The 14453-nt window shown below is 42.4% G+C and overlaps 1 protein-coding gene across 3 annotated transcripts in view; it reads right to left on the reverse strand.

Moving 5' to 3' along the window:
* Positions 1-2017, reverse strand: part of ENTPD7 (ectonucleoside triphosphate diphosphohydrolase 7) — a 62018-nt gene extending 60001 nt beyond the window's left edge. The window contains exon 1 of one of the 3 annotated variants that reach the window (XM_033943824.1): positions 1887-2017. The gene's annotated coding sequence lies outside the window, so the exon portion shown is untranslated. Of the gene's footprint in view, positions 1-1864 lie in introns of all 3 variants that reach the window. The other 2 variants (XM_033943825.1, XM_033943826.1) reach the window with 2 other exon arrangements.
* Between the last annotated feature and the right edge of the window lie 12436 nt (positions 2018-14453).

Genomic DNA, 14453 nt, shown 5'->3' on the forward strand with positions numbered 1-14453 from the left:
CTGCTCCATTTATGGTTACATTCATCAGGTCTGGACGACTATTTGAGGAACATGGTACCTAGTATTAGCAATAGAGGGAAACAGCAGATAGCCTGAAAAATGGGCATCATTTGGGGGGGGGGGGAGGGAAGAGAGAGATGTAGGAGAAGATAGCTGAGGAAATGTTGCACCGAGCACCAGAAAAAAATGCCCTTGTAAGTGAAAAATTGAACTCTGAACTGAATACGTAAACAGACAGGAAGCCAATATAGAGCTCTAAGAAGGGTATAAAGATCATAATAAGTGCAGGAGGAAGATAAGATATGCAGCAGAATTCTGAACAGAGTAAGATTCTACTGTGATCTTTCTCATCTGCAGTCAGCTTGTCCTTCTGCAAGCCACCAAACTTCCCTGAGCTCAGACTGAGGAATGCCTGTAAATTTTCTTACACACTACAGTGTTGCCTTTAAGGATGGTACTGCTTTAAGTACTACCACCAATAGCTTCATGAAAATTACTACTACTACTATTTATTATTTTTATAGTGCTGAAAAGCGTACACAGCGCTGTACATTTTAACATACAATAGACAGTCTCTGCTCAAAAGAGCTTACAATCTAATTTAGACAAGACATTTCAGGATTGGGGAGATTATAGTGGGTATAGGTATCTGACAGCAGTGAGGGGGAGTTAAGAGTTGAAAGCAGTTTCAAAAAAGTGGGCCTTTAGCTTGGATTTGAACACTGCCAGGGACGGAGCAAGATGTATTGATTCAGGCAACCTGTTCCAGGCATATGGTGCACTTGTAAGACAAAAAGAGGAGTTTAAACTGTATTCAGAAACAGACGGGGAGCCAATAAAGCGACTTGAGAAGAGGGTAATGTGAAAATAGCGGCACTCATGGAATATGAGTGACGCAGCAGCATTTTGAACGGACTGAAGAGGTGAGAGGGGCGCGGGAGGCCAGCGAGAAGTACGTTACAGTAGTCTAAGCGTGAGGTTATGAGAGCGTGGACAAGGGTTTTGGTCGTGCATTCAGAGAGAAGAATATGGATTTTGGTAATGTTATACAGGAGGATGCGACAGAATTTGGCAGTCTGTTGGATCTGAGCAGAGAGGGAGAGAGAGGAGTTAAAGAGCACTCCAAGGTTGCGAACCGACGAGACAGGGAGGAGGATAGCGTTATCCACAGAGATAGAGAATGGCGAGGGGGGGGGAGGCGGGTTTATATCACAGAATATATTTGTTGAAGTTGGGCACAAACCCAACTGGTATCAACTTAACTACAGTCAGTTAGTGGCTGAAATAAATTAAAACAAAACACTAGAAAAGCCACTCTTAATGCCTAAAACATAGTGCAACAGGTGTATTAGGATGCCACTGAATCCCCTTTCCGCCAAAGCTTTATTTATACAGAACGTACCCTTACAATTAAATCTAACACTTGCATGATTTGTGTAATTGTTTCTAGTGTGTAATAAATAAGACAGAGGGTCTTTTGTACTATACAGTTTAATTTTATCATAACTAGTTGCATCTTTTTTTAACAGTCACTGCAGCTAAGATCGGCCAGAAACATGGGATCAAACATTTGATTTTTTTTTTCTTATGTTATATAATAGACCCAATACAGTATTCTCCGTATACTTCGGGAAGCCCCAGAGGCAGACTTCTTGCCGAAAACTGCGGCGCGACGTAAGAGCCGATTGGCTACCACCCACAATCTCCAGGGCCTCCTACGGTTTTCCACAGTAACACGAACCCTGGCCTGACACCCAAGGATTCCCCGGCAGGCCCAAAGAAAAGAAAACCCACTTCCGATCTACAGCCAACAACAACTTAAACATCCCTCCGAACAGCCCAATTAATAAAAGAAGCACCTTACTAAGATAGCAAAAGAAACTCACGTGCGCACCACCGGAAACACAGCGCCGGGCGGACACGTCACCAAACTGTCCACGAGCGACAGCGCCAAGTAGACACGAGGGCAGCCAAAGGGGAGGGGCATCGGCCACACACTGCCTTCTAGTTGGTTACCTTGTCTCGCTGATTCGGATTGATCCGACGCGAACCGTATCACAGAAGAGAGGAAAGAGGGCGGAAGAGATTCCGTGCTAAGCCCCGCCTAACCTACAGTGAGGAATCTCTTATGACAGAAGATACAATACCCCATGTCTTTCTCAATAATGCCCAAAGCCTTCTTAAAACCAGCTAGCTATCCGCTCTTACCACAACCTCTGTCAATGCGTTCCAGAGCTTAACTGTTCTCCGAATTAAAAAATATTTCCTCCTATTGGTTTTAAAAGTATTTCCCTGTGATTAGTTATTGCTGCTGTTGCCAGCCCCAAACCATTCTGAATTTTTCTCTGTCGCAGCTGGAATGAAAGGCGGAGGTTGTTTCCTCGTCCTGATCCAGTATCTTTTTTTAAAATAGGGTTACCATCTTTTGTTGGCTTTACTGAAAGCTCAAAGCCAGCTAAAGAGGTATTTTACTGTTCCCATAAGGTTCAAGAAGATAAGAATTTCCGCTGCTGGGTCAGATCAGTGCCCAACAGTCTGCTCTCGCTTAGCCCCTAGGTCAAAGACCAGTGCCCTGAGACCAGCCCTACCTGCGTACCATCTGGTTCAGCAGAAACTTGTCTAACTTTGTCTTGAATCGCTGGAGGGAGTTTTCCCCTATAACAGCCTCTGGAAGAACGTTCCAGTTTTTCCACCACTCTCTGGATGAAGAAAAACTTCCTTACGTTTGTACGGAATCTTTCCCCTTTTAACTTCAGAGAGTGCCCTCTCGTTCTCCCTACCTTGGAGAAGGTGAACAGCCTGTCTTTATCTACTAAGTCTATTCCCTTCAGTATCTTGAATGTTTCAATCATGTCCCCTCTCAGTTTCCTCTTTTCAAGGGCGAAGAGACCCAGTTTCTCAAATCTCTTGCTGTACAGCAACTCCTCCAGCCCCTTAACCATTTTAGTTGCTCTTCTCAGGACCCTTTTGAGTAGTACTGTGTCCTTCTTCATGTATGGGGACCAGTGCTGGATGCAGTATTCCAGGTAAGGGCGTACCATGGCCCAGTACAGCGGCATGATAACCTTCTCTGATCTGTTCGTGATTCCCTTCTTAATCATTCCTAACATTCTGTTTGCCCTTTCCGCCATAGCTGCGCATTGTGCGGACTAGTGCTGCCCTTTTCAGGGAAAAAAATTTTGATTCAATTCAGCCTATTGAATCGATTTTTCGATTCGATTTTCCTGCCTAATTGGGTGTTTTTTTCCAAACATCCTGGTGGGTTTATTTTATAGCCTCTTCACCCTCTTTGCCCTCTCCTACCCACACTGATCCTGTGATGTAAACAAAATAAACAAACAAAAAATACTTTTACTCTCTATTAAATCCTAGCTCACGTTTGCGGCCCAACACCAGCTCTGGAAGAATACACATTTCAAATATGACATATTATAATCACAAAACAGAAAATAAAATTATTTTTCCTACCTTTTGTTGTCTGGTCATTTTTCAAATTTTGTTGGTCCCATGTTGGTCTGGTTGTCTTCTGATCAGGCTCTCCTTTCTTCTTTCTCCGTGCTAACCATCCATCTTCCATCTCTGTCCTCCCCTTCTGTTTCCCTTTCCTCCCCCGGAGGTCTGGCATCTTTCCTTTTTTTCATTTCCATCCCCCCGCAGCTGCAGCGATGGACCCCACCATCCACAGATCCACCATCTCTCCTTTTCTCATCTACCCTTTCATCCAGCATCTCTCTTCTGTGTCCCTGTTCCTATGCTCCTTTAATGCCCAGCATCTTCTCTCTCCCCATATCCAGCTTCTTTCTCTCTTCCTTTTCCTCCTGTATCCCCTTCCCCAGGTACATGCTTTCTCCTACTATCTCTCCTGCCATCCTGCACCCTGCCCACCTACTTTGGAGCAGTATCTGTCCCTCTTGTACCCTTCCCCTTGTGGTCTTGCATTTCTCTCTCCCTGTCCCTCTCTCTATTAGTCCAGCACCTCCCCTCTGCTTTCCTCCCCCTCTTTTTGGTCTCTCTCTTCCCTTCACTTCACCCCAGGTCTGGCATCTCCCCTCCCCTCTCTTACTCCTTCCTCCTCCTCCCTCTGCACAGGCCTGCCTCCCCACCGCCAAAGGAACTCTTCCTCCTCCTTCCTCTGCACAGGCCTGCTCCCCGCCATGAAGACCTGTTCCCCCCACGAAGGCCTGCTACTCCCAGGAAGGCAGTTTCTCTCTTCCTCCCCGCGTGAAGGCCTGCTCCCTCCACGAGGCCTGCTCCCCCCCCCCCTGCTGCGAAGGCACATTTTCTCCTCCTCTCCGCCGCGAAGGCCTGCTCCAGCTGCGAAGGCCTGCTCCCCCCCCCACCGTGAAGGCACATTTTCTCCTCCCCCCACCGCCACGAACGAACGCCTGCTTCCCCCACAGCCTGCACCTGCTCCGCTCCTACCTCCTTAACGCTAATAGGGCAGCTTGCAGACTGACTGGTGTTATAGTGATCCCTGCAGCTGCCCGTGGTCCTTATCGGCACGTTCTCTCTGCCGCGATCCTGCCCCTGAAGTCAGAGCAGGGGCATGACGTAGCAGAAAGAACATGCCGCTGAGGACCACGGACAGCTGCAGGGATCGCTATAACACCAGCGAGCCTGTAAGCTGCCCTATTAGCATAAAGGAGGTAAGAGTGGGGAAGCTGGGGGAGGCCTTTCTGACCGACCCTCCCCCCTCAAGCAGGAGCAGCAGTGGATGGCTAGCAAGAGGCAGCGCTGCAGCTCCTGCTTTAGGAAGGCACGGGTGGAGGTTCGGCCATTGAATCGGGAGGCCAATTTTTTTTTTTTAAATTGAATCGATTCAAATCAATTCACCCGATTCGAATCGGTGAATCGATTCGAATTGTGAATCGGGCAGCACTAGTGCAGACGGCTTCATCAACTTGTCGACCAGCACTCCCAAGTCTCTTTCCGGGGGGGGGGAGGTGTCTCTCCAAGTACCGCCCCCGGACATCCTGTATTCGTGTATAAGATTTTTGTTACCGACATGCATCAACTTAACCACATTGAACCTCATTTGCCATGTTGCGGCCCATTTCTCTAGCATGTTTATGTCAAGTTGCAGATCTTCGCAATCCTCCTGCGTCTTCACTACTCTGAATAACTTAGTATCGTCTGCAAATTTAATCACTTCACTCATCGTACCAATTTCCATCCTATGCCCTCTCATTTCAGAGCTTCCTTTCAAATGAGAGACTCGAGTCATGTGCTTTTACACTACTCAGGTATTTAAACATCTCTATCATATCTTCCCTCTCTCACCTTTATTCCAAAGTATACATATTGAGATCTTTAAGTCTGTCCCCAAATGCTTTATGACAAAGACCACATACCATTTTAGTAGCCTTCCTCTGGACCGACTCCATCCTTTTTATACCTTTTTGAAGGTGCGCTTTCCAGAATTTCACACAGTATCCTAAATGAGGTCGTACCAGTCTTATACAGGACATCAATACCTCCTTTTTCCTACTGGTCATACCTCTCCCTATGCATCCATCTAGCTTTCGCCGTCACCTTTTCAACCTGTTTGGCCACTTAAGATCATCACATACAATCACACCCAAGTATCCCCAAATGTTGCAAAATTGTCATATGTGCCTCAGAAGAAGGAATAAACCATAGTTAGGTGCCATCGACTACGGTTACCTATGGCTCCAGAAAAAGAAGGAAAGATTGAGACATCTGAATTTTACTTTCATTTAAAGCAATGGAAGTAAAACCCGCTGTCTCAATCTGTTCTCCTTTTTCTGGAGCCAAATGGTAACCCTACCATTGACTCGTATTCGAGTCCTAATGACTTGATGAATTACAGATTAATTATTTCTATATATTATCTTTAAGAATGTACTAAAATGGCTGCCACACTATGTCTCTCATATCTAAAAAGAAATCCATTTTGTGCTAGTCTGGTAAGGTCCTACAGCGTCATCCCCATGGTTGTTTTCATTGTGTCCAGCCATCTGCTTGCAAGTTGCCATCCTCACCTGGTTCCTTCGATCTTCCCAAACATGATATCCTTCTCCAATTATCTTTCTCTTCTGACGGTGTAACCAAAATAAGACAGCCATAACTTCATCAGTTGGGCTTCGAGTGACAAAGCCGGTCTCTTCCAGAATTGATTTGTTCTTTTGGCGTTCCATGGCATGCATAAAATCTTCTTTCTGACTTGTTTCCAGTGTCCAGTTTTTACATCTGTAATTTACCACTGAGAAAAAGGACAAGTCTGATCTTTGTTTGGAATGCTATTTCCTTGCCTTTGAATACTTTTCATTGAAGAGTGACCAAGTTCTATTCTGTGAAGTATTTCTTCCCTGGTAGTTGCTTTTTTTGTTTGGAGTGCTATTTCCTTGCCTTTGAATACTTTGTCAAGAGCCTTTATTGAAGAGTGACCAAGTTCTATTCTGTGAAGTATTTCTTCCCTGGTAGTTGCTTTTTTGTTTACAAAAGAGCCCAGGAGATTGAAATCCTTTACAACGTCTAGTCTATCACCTTCAAGTTCAAAATCGTAATTATTTTCTGTGTTCATGATCCTTGTTTATTTTCAGTACAAATCCCATGTTATGACTTTTCTCAGTAAATACTTTGACTCTACTTCCTTTAGATTATTGGTGCAATCTTTGGTTCTATCAATACTGAACTACTGCAACATTGTTTATCTGGGTATTCCAAAGAAAACAGTATGAAAATTAAGAATAGTACAGAACACGGCTGTTCGCTTGATATTTGGATTGAAAAAAGCGATCACATTAGCCCCTTCTATAGACTACTACACTGATTGCCAATGGAGGTGCGAATAATGTTCAAATTTGCATGTATTTGTTTAAAGCAGGCCTGGGGACTAGTGCCTTCCTATCTTCTACCACATTTTGTACTACACAACCCCACACAGTCAACCAGAAACTGTAACACATTTGCATACCCAAGGATCACCGGCTGTAAATACAAATCCTTTTTGGACAGATCTTTCATGTTCCAAGCAAGCAAACAGCAGTCCTGGCTGGGTAACTACATCAATGGAGCCGGGCTGACCTACGGTACCTTTCAGAAAGTACTTAAAACCGTACTGTTTGATCGATTCGTCTCCTAATCAGAAGCCACACTAAGGGGTCCTTTTACAAAGGCACGGTAGAGGTTTAATGCGCGGAATACCGCGCGTTAAACCACCTGCTGTGCTAGTACCTAACGCCTCCATTGATGAGGCGTTAGGATTTTAGGCTGCCACAGGGGCTAGTGCGCGATGAAATGTCCGACGCGCTAACCCCCGTAGCGCGCCTTGATAAAAGGAGCCCCAAATTTATATTTTCCTTCTGTCTATTCCTTGTGTAATATGTTGTACCTTCACTATTTGCTTTCTGTAATTTGTTGATTGTCCAGCCCTCTTCGATGTGAACCGCTTAGAAGTCATCTGACTATGGCGGTATAGAAGAAAAAAGTTATTATTATTATGTCTTCTTTGCTGCTGGTGATGAGAGTTGTATCATCTGCATAGCACAGGTTGTTTATATTTTGACCTCTGCTCTCTTCTTCCAAATTTGCTTTTCTGAAGATGGCTTCACCATAAAGGTTGAACAGGTAAGGTGACAAGATGCATCCTTACCTGATGCCATGTTTTATTGGAAACCAATCAGTGTTGCCATATTCAGTTCTCACTGCAGCTTCTTCATTTTCATAGAGGCTCTTTATCAGTCAAGTTATATATTTGGGTATTCCCATTTGTGCTAGAGTTCTCCATAGTTTATCATGATCCACACAATCAAAAGCTTTGCTGGAGTCGATGAAACAAAAGTATCGGGGCTTTTGGTATTCTTTGCTCTTCTCCTATATTCCTATATTCTCCTATATTCATCTAACATTGGCGATGTCTCTTATTCCTCGACCTTTTCTGAAACCAGTCTGAACTTCAGATAGTTCTTGCTCAACATATGATTGTAGCCTTCATTGTATTCAGCAATACAGTATTTTGCTGGCGTATGGAATTAATGTAATCGTTCTATAGTAGTTACAGTCCTTGGCGTCACCTTTCTTCGATATAGATCAGAATAGTGATCTCCAATTGGTTGGCCATGTTTTTTCCTTCCAAATCTGTTGACACAGTTGAATGAGGGCCATGATAGCACTTTCTGAGTCTTTGATTAATTTAATTGGAATATCATCAATACCAGGTGACTTCTTTTTTGATAAAGCTTTAATTGTTGCTATGACTTCTTTTAAAATATCTGGTTCTTCTTCAGCTTCAGTTTCCAGTTCAAATTCCCCAATGTTATCCTCATTGCCTTTTTTTGTATAAATTTTCTGTATATTTTTTTTCCATCTCCTTTTAATACTTTCTGGATCATTCAATCGAGGCTGGAATTTCTGCCCCAGTCTCTTAACCTCCTGATAAGCTAATCTGGTTTTTCCATCTACATGTTCTACTACTACTATTAATTATTTCTATAGCGCTACCAGACTCACGCAGTGCTGCACAGAGTCACAAAGAGTAAGAAAACAGTCCCTGCTCGAACGAGCTTACAAGCTAAACAGGCAAGACAGACAAACAGGATGTCAAGGATACAGTTAAGTTCTGATTCAATTTGCTGACAAATATCCTTTAGATATTTACTACTACTACTACTTATCATTTCTATAGTGCTGAAAGGCACTGTACATTTAACATTCATGAGACGGTCCCTTCTAAGAAGAGCTTACAATCTAATTTGTACAGACAGGACATCTCAGGGTTGGGGAGTTTGTGGCAGAAGGAAGTTTCAAGTTTATTAATATTTTGATATACCGACCATTTACAAGTATCTGGTCGGTTTACAATAATAAAAAGTAAAAAAAAAAATATTTAAAATATTAAAATTGTATATATAAAAAAAGTCTAAATAAAAATAGGGGGATTGAGATCAAAACAAAGACTTGATTACAATGGGTATGGGACAAAAGGAAAGAAAGGGGATGGGAAAGTTTTTAAAATAACATTGTATAAATGGAAATGATACAGTGGGGGCTGTTAGCTTGGACTTGAATACTGCTAGAGATGGCGCATGACGTATTGGCTCTAGCAGCCTGTTCTAGGCATATGGCGTGGCAAGAAAGAAGGGATAGAGTCTGGATTTGGCGGTGGAGGAGAAGGGTATAGTTAAGGGACTTACCTGATGAACGGAGTTCACAGGGAGGAGCATAGGGGGAGATAAATGAGAGATATTGAGGGGCTACAGAGTGAATGTACTTATAAGTCAGTAAGAGGAGTTTGAACTGTATTTGGAAACGGATGGGGAGCCAATTCTTTATTTATTTATTAAAAATAACTTATAGATGGCACTGTCTAAAATTCTAGGTGGTTTCCAAAATTAACATACATAATAAAACACAAAATAAATCAATATAGTTTATAACAAAAAAAAAAAGACAAAGCAATAGAAACCGTAAAATAAGGAGCAGTCATAAAACTCTAGGCCTCTTTTATAAAGCCACGCTAGCGTCTGCGCTAACGGCCCCGAAGCCCATAGAGATTTAAAGGGCTTCGGGGCTGTTGCTATGCAACAGCCACTAGCATGGCTTTGTAAAAGAGGCCATCACTTTCATAACCACAAAAGCAGTAAATAAAAGCCTAAATATCAGCAAAAACCTAAGTAAACAAAAATGCTTTTAAGTTATTTTCTAAATTGCACCATGGAGTTAATCTTTTACAATGCTTCAGGCAGGGCATTCTGAAGGATAGTGGTTATTTTTTTACCTCTTCAGGACAAAGAACTTATAGATCTATTCATCTTTATAGATTGTCATTTCCTTCAGTTAAATGTGTTTGCAATAGAAATTGAGTTGTGCATTCGTATTCGTATATTTTTACTGCACTATGGAATGAGTTACCACTACGGATTAGAGCCTGTGTTTTTTAATTAGATTTTTCATAAATTACTGAAAACTGCATGTTTTAATTTTTAATAGACTGATTTGATTTTGTTCTGCGATCTAATTAACTAGCTTGAATATTTGTACTTACTGACTTTATTGTAAACCGAATCAAGTTCTAGATATCGGGCTCCTTTTACTAAGCTGCGTTAGCGTTTTTAGCGCGCGCTAAACCCACGCTACGTAGCTAGAACTAACGCCAGATCAATGCTCAATGCTGGCGTTAAGGTCTAGCGTGGGCGGCAATTTAGCGCACGCTATTCCGCGAGTTAAAGCCCTAACATGGCTTAGTAAAAGGAGCCCATAGTTATTTATCGTAACCTGTTAACTGTAACTGTTCATTATGTATGTTTAACCTGTAACCCATTCTAAGCTCTTTGGGGAAAGCGGGATAGAAAACAAACAAAATAAATAAAGGGGTCCTTTTACTAAGACGCACTAGCCGATTTAGCGCATGCTAAAACAGCTAGCGCACTTTAGTAAAAGGACTCCAAAGTGACTTGAGGAGAGGAGTAATGTGAGCATGGTGGCTCTCGCGGAATATGAGTCATGCAGCAGCATTTTGAACGGATTGAAGGGAAGAGAGCTGGTTAAGCAGAAGACCTGAGAGAAGTATGTTGCAGTAGTCTAAGCAAGAGGTGATGAGTGTGGATAAGGGTTTTGGTATTTTATTTTCAATATTTCATTAGTAAAATAAATTGCTATGTTTTAATTTTCAATAGGAGTTTTAAATAACATAGAAACTTGATGGCAGATAAAGGCCAAATGGCCCATCCGGTCTGCTTATTCGCAGCATCCACTATGACCTCCTTTCCCTAAGAGATCCCAAGGGCTCCTTTTATGAAGCCGCGATAGCGGCTTCAGCACGCGCGATGTTTCATCACGCTCTAACCCTCGCGCTAGCCAAAAAACTACCGCCTGCTCAAGAGGAGGCGGTGGCGGCTAGCGGTTTAGCGCACGTTAAACCGCTACTGCGTCTTCGTAAAAGGAGCCCCAAATGCCTGTCCCATACTATCTTGAATTCATGCACCGTCTTTGCCTCCACCATTTCTACCGGGAGGGATGCACATCTATACGTAAAAGATTTTGGCTCGTTAAGAAAAATCTCCCTACTTGTGAGAGGTGGTATGTAACATCCCTTGCTTGTTGTATTTATTTTACAATATTACAACTTCCAGATATTTATGACACTTAGCAGCACCACAGTCTTCTAGGAATAAATCTAGCACTTACTTTTTACCCTTGAAAACTTTAGAATTTTCTTCTCTATTAGTAGGTCAAGATCAACAAGTGGGGAGACTTATAAACATATTAAGGCTTTTTATACATTAAGAAATGTATATAAGCTAACTTCCTAAATGACAATAGTAATACTATATACAAAGACATAAAAATATAATCAGATAAAATAAAAATATTTTAAAATCTTATGCAACAGAGCTATTACTGCAACATATTTTACATTAATGATAATTTTCTGACAAATATTTATCTATACCAAACTTTTAGGGGTCCTTTTATCAAGCCACACTAGCGGGGTTAGCGCGGACGTTTCATCACGCGCTAACCCCCGCGGCCGGCTAAAAAACTAATACCTGCTCAATGCAGGCGTTAGCGGATAGCGCGGCTGGCAGTTTAACGTGCGGTATTACGCGTGTTAAACCCCTACCGCAGCTTGATAAAAGGACCCCTAAATATATTGCAGGATCTTAACATAAGAACATAAGCAATGCCTCCGCTGGGTCAGACCGGAGGTCCATCGTGCCCAGCAGTCCACTCATGCGGCGGCCCAACAGGTCCAGGGCCTGTGCAGTAATCCTCTATCTATACCCCTCTATCCCCTTTTCCAGCAGGAAATTGTCCAATCCTTTCTTAAACCCCAGGACCGTACTCTGCCCTATTACGTCCTCTGGAAGCGCATTCTAGGTGTCCACCACACGTTGGGTAAAGAACTTCCTAGCATTCGTTTTGAATCTGTCCCCTTTCAACTTTTCCAAATGCCCTCTTGTTCTTTTATTTTTTGAAAGTTTGAAGACTCTGTCCCTCTCCACTCTCTCTATGCCCTTCATGATCTTATAAGTCTCTATCATATCCCCTCTAAGTCTCCTCTTCTCCAGGGAAAAGAGACCCAGTTTCTCCAATCTCTCAGCGTATGAAAGGTTTTCCATCCCTTTTATCAGACGTGTCGCTCTCCTCTGAACCCTCTCGAGTAACACCATATCCTTCTTAAGGTACGGCAACCAATATTGGACGCAGTACTCCAGATGTGGACGCACCATTGCCCGATACAACGGCAGGATAACTTCTTTCGTTCTGGTTGTAATACCCTTCTTGATTATACCTAGCATTCTATTCGCTCTCTTAGCGGCCGTTGCGCACTGTGCCGTCGGCTTCATTGTCATGTCCACCATTACTCCCAAGTCCCTTTCTTGGGTACTCATTCAATAACATCCCTCCCATCGTATAGTTGTACCTCGGGTTTCTGCTTCCCACATGTAATACTTTACATTTTTCAACGTTGAACTTCATCTGCCATCTCGTTGCCCATTCGCAGTCCTCTTTAGTCCGAGCTCCACTAAATAGTTTGGTGTCGTCCCAGCATATCAACTACAGATAACTAAAATTTGTGAACTTGCAAAACAGATTGCCACCAGAATTGAACACTGAGCATAGAATTGTCCTTCCAAGAAGATAAAATTGTCTTTATGGCAATTGCCAAAAGAATATGCATCAGCTTCATATCAACTTGATCCAGAGATGTTGTCAAAGCTAAAGCTCCAAATATTATAATCTTCAAGTATAATGGCTCCTTAATAAGAAATATTACAGAACTAATTCCCCATACCCATGGATCCAAAAGACACGAGAATGGTGACATTCATATACGAGATGCAATAATGTATCTTGGTAATTTTTGCTAGACCAACATAATTAGGTGCTAAACCCACCAACAACAAAAATTGAGGTATCCAAATAGCCCAATGAGGAAAAAAATAGAGATTGCATAATGCTAGCAGATGGAAGTTGGTTGAGTTTAGTCTAAAATAAAGACCACTGAATTTTTGAAGGATAATTTGTTTCAGCCTCCCATGCTTTTAGTAGTCCTTTTCTTAAAATAGACTCTTTTTGAAGTAACAGCTTATAGGGAAACAACATGACCCTTCTTGATTGTCATCTCGATAAATACATTTATGGAAATAAATGCATTTATGGAAGGTTTTTGTGTGGTAATGGAAAATAAAACATCAGCGCAATTCATGCTATGCTGCAATTTGAGCCATCTGAACTGCTGGCTACTTGAAAATGAAAATTGTAATTACAATGTCTGAAAAGATTTTAGGGCTCCTTTTACAAAGCCGCGGTAGCGGCTTCAGCGCACGTGACTTTTCATCATGTGCTAACCCCCGCGCTAGCCTAAAAACTACCGCCTGCTCAAGAGGTGGTGGTAACGGCTAGCGCGGCCGGCGGTTTAGCGTGCGTTAAACCGCTACCGTGCCTTCGTAAAAGGAGCCCTTAAAGTAGCACTAGAAATTATGTTGTGTAGAATTCATATATCTTTACTAGACCAATCATTCCAAAATATGACTCTCTTAATTTTAGGATTACCTATATTGGAGAACGTATGGATGTGTCACTAGCAATGTGCATGAACTTATCTAATTTTATAAGACAAGCATGAGAAAAAACTATTAAATTACTGGCACTAAGGGCTCTTTTTACTAAGCTGTGCTAGCGTTTTTAGCGCACACTGCCCCCCCCCCACGCTACGCATAAAAACACCAGCTCAATAGTGGCGTTAGCATCTAGCACACACTAAAATCGCTAGCGCAGCTTAGTAAAAGGAGCCCTAAGGGGGTCTTTAGTGCATGCTGAATGTTGGTACACAATTTCTGATATTTTCTCTATGCAAGCAGACATTGACTTTTCTCTCGTATTGTTTGGTAATTATGAAGGCATTCACATACATGATTATTTTGAGGCCCAGCTCTTCCACATATTAACGGTGTTGGCTCTCCAGAACATCCTCTATAACTGGAAAAATCTAGCTAATGTTGAATATAATGTGTGGTGGAACTGTATGCTTAACAGCTAAATATGAAAAAAATCAATACTGAAAGACGCAATTCGTACAATTCTTATTGTCATGTTTGGTTGACTTTATTATCTTATTGTAACATGGATCTCACTGCATAGCCTTGGTCCGCTTTATAAGAACATAAGAATTGCTGCTGTTGGCTCAGACCAGTGGTCCATCGTGCCTAGCAGTCCGCTCACGCAGCAACCCTTGGTCAAAGACCAGCGCCCTAACTGAGACTAGCCCTACCTGCATATGTTCTGGTTCAGCAGGAACTTGTCTAACTTTGTCTTGAATCCCTGGAGGGTGTTTTCCCCTATGACAGACTTCGGAAGAGCGTTCCAGTTTTCTACCACTCTCTGATTGAAGAAGAACTTTCTTACATTCGTTTAAATCCCTGGAGGGTGTTTTCCCCTACGACAGACTTCGGAAGAGCGTTCCAGTTTTCTACCACTCTCTGAGT

The sequence above is a fragment of the Geotrypetes seraphini genome, chromosome 4 (genome assembly GCF_902459505.1).
Source record: "Geotrypetes seraphini chromosome 4, aGeoSer1.1, whole genome shotgun sequence".
Classification (NCBI taxonomy): Eukaryota; Metazoa; Chordata; class Amphibia; order Gymnophiona; family Dermophiidae; genus Geotrypetes; species Geotrypetes seraphini.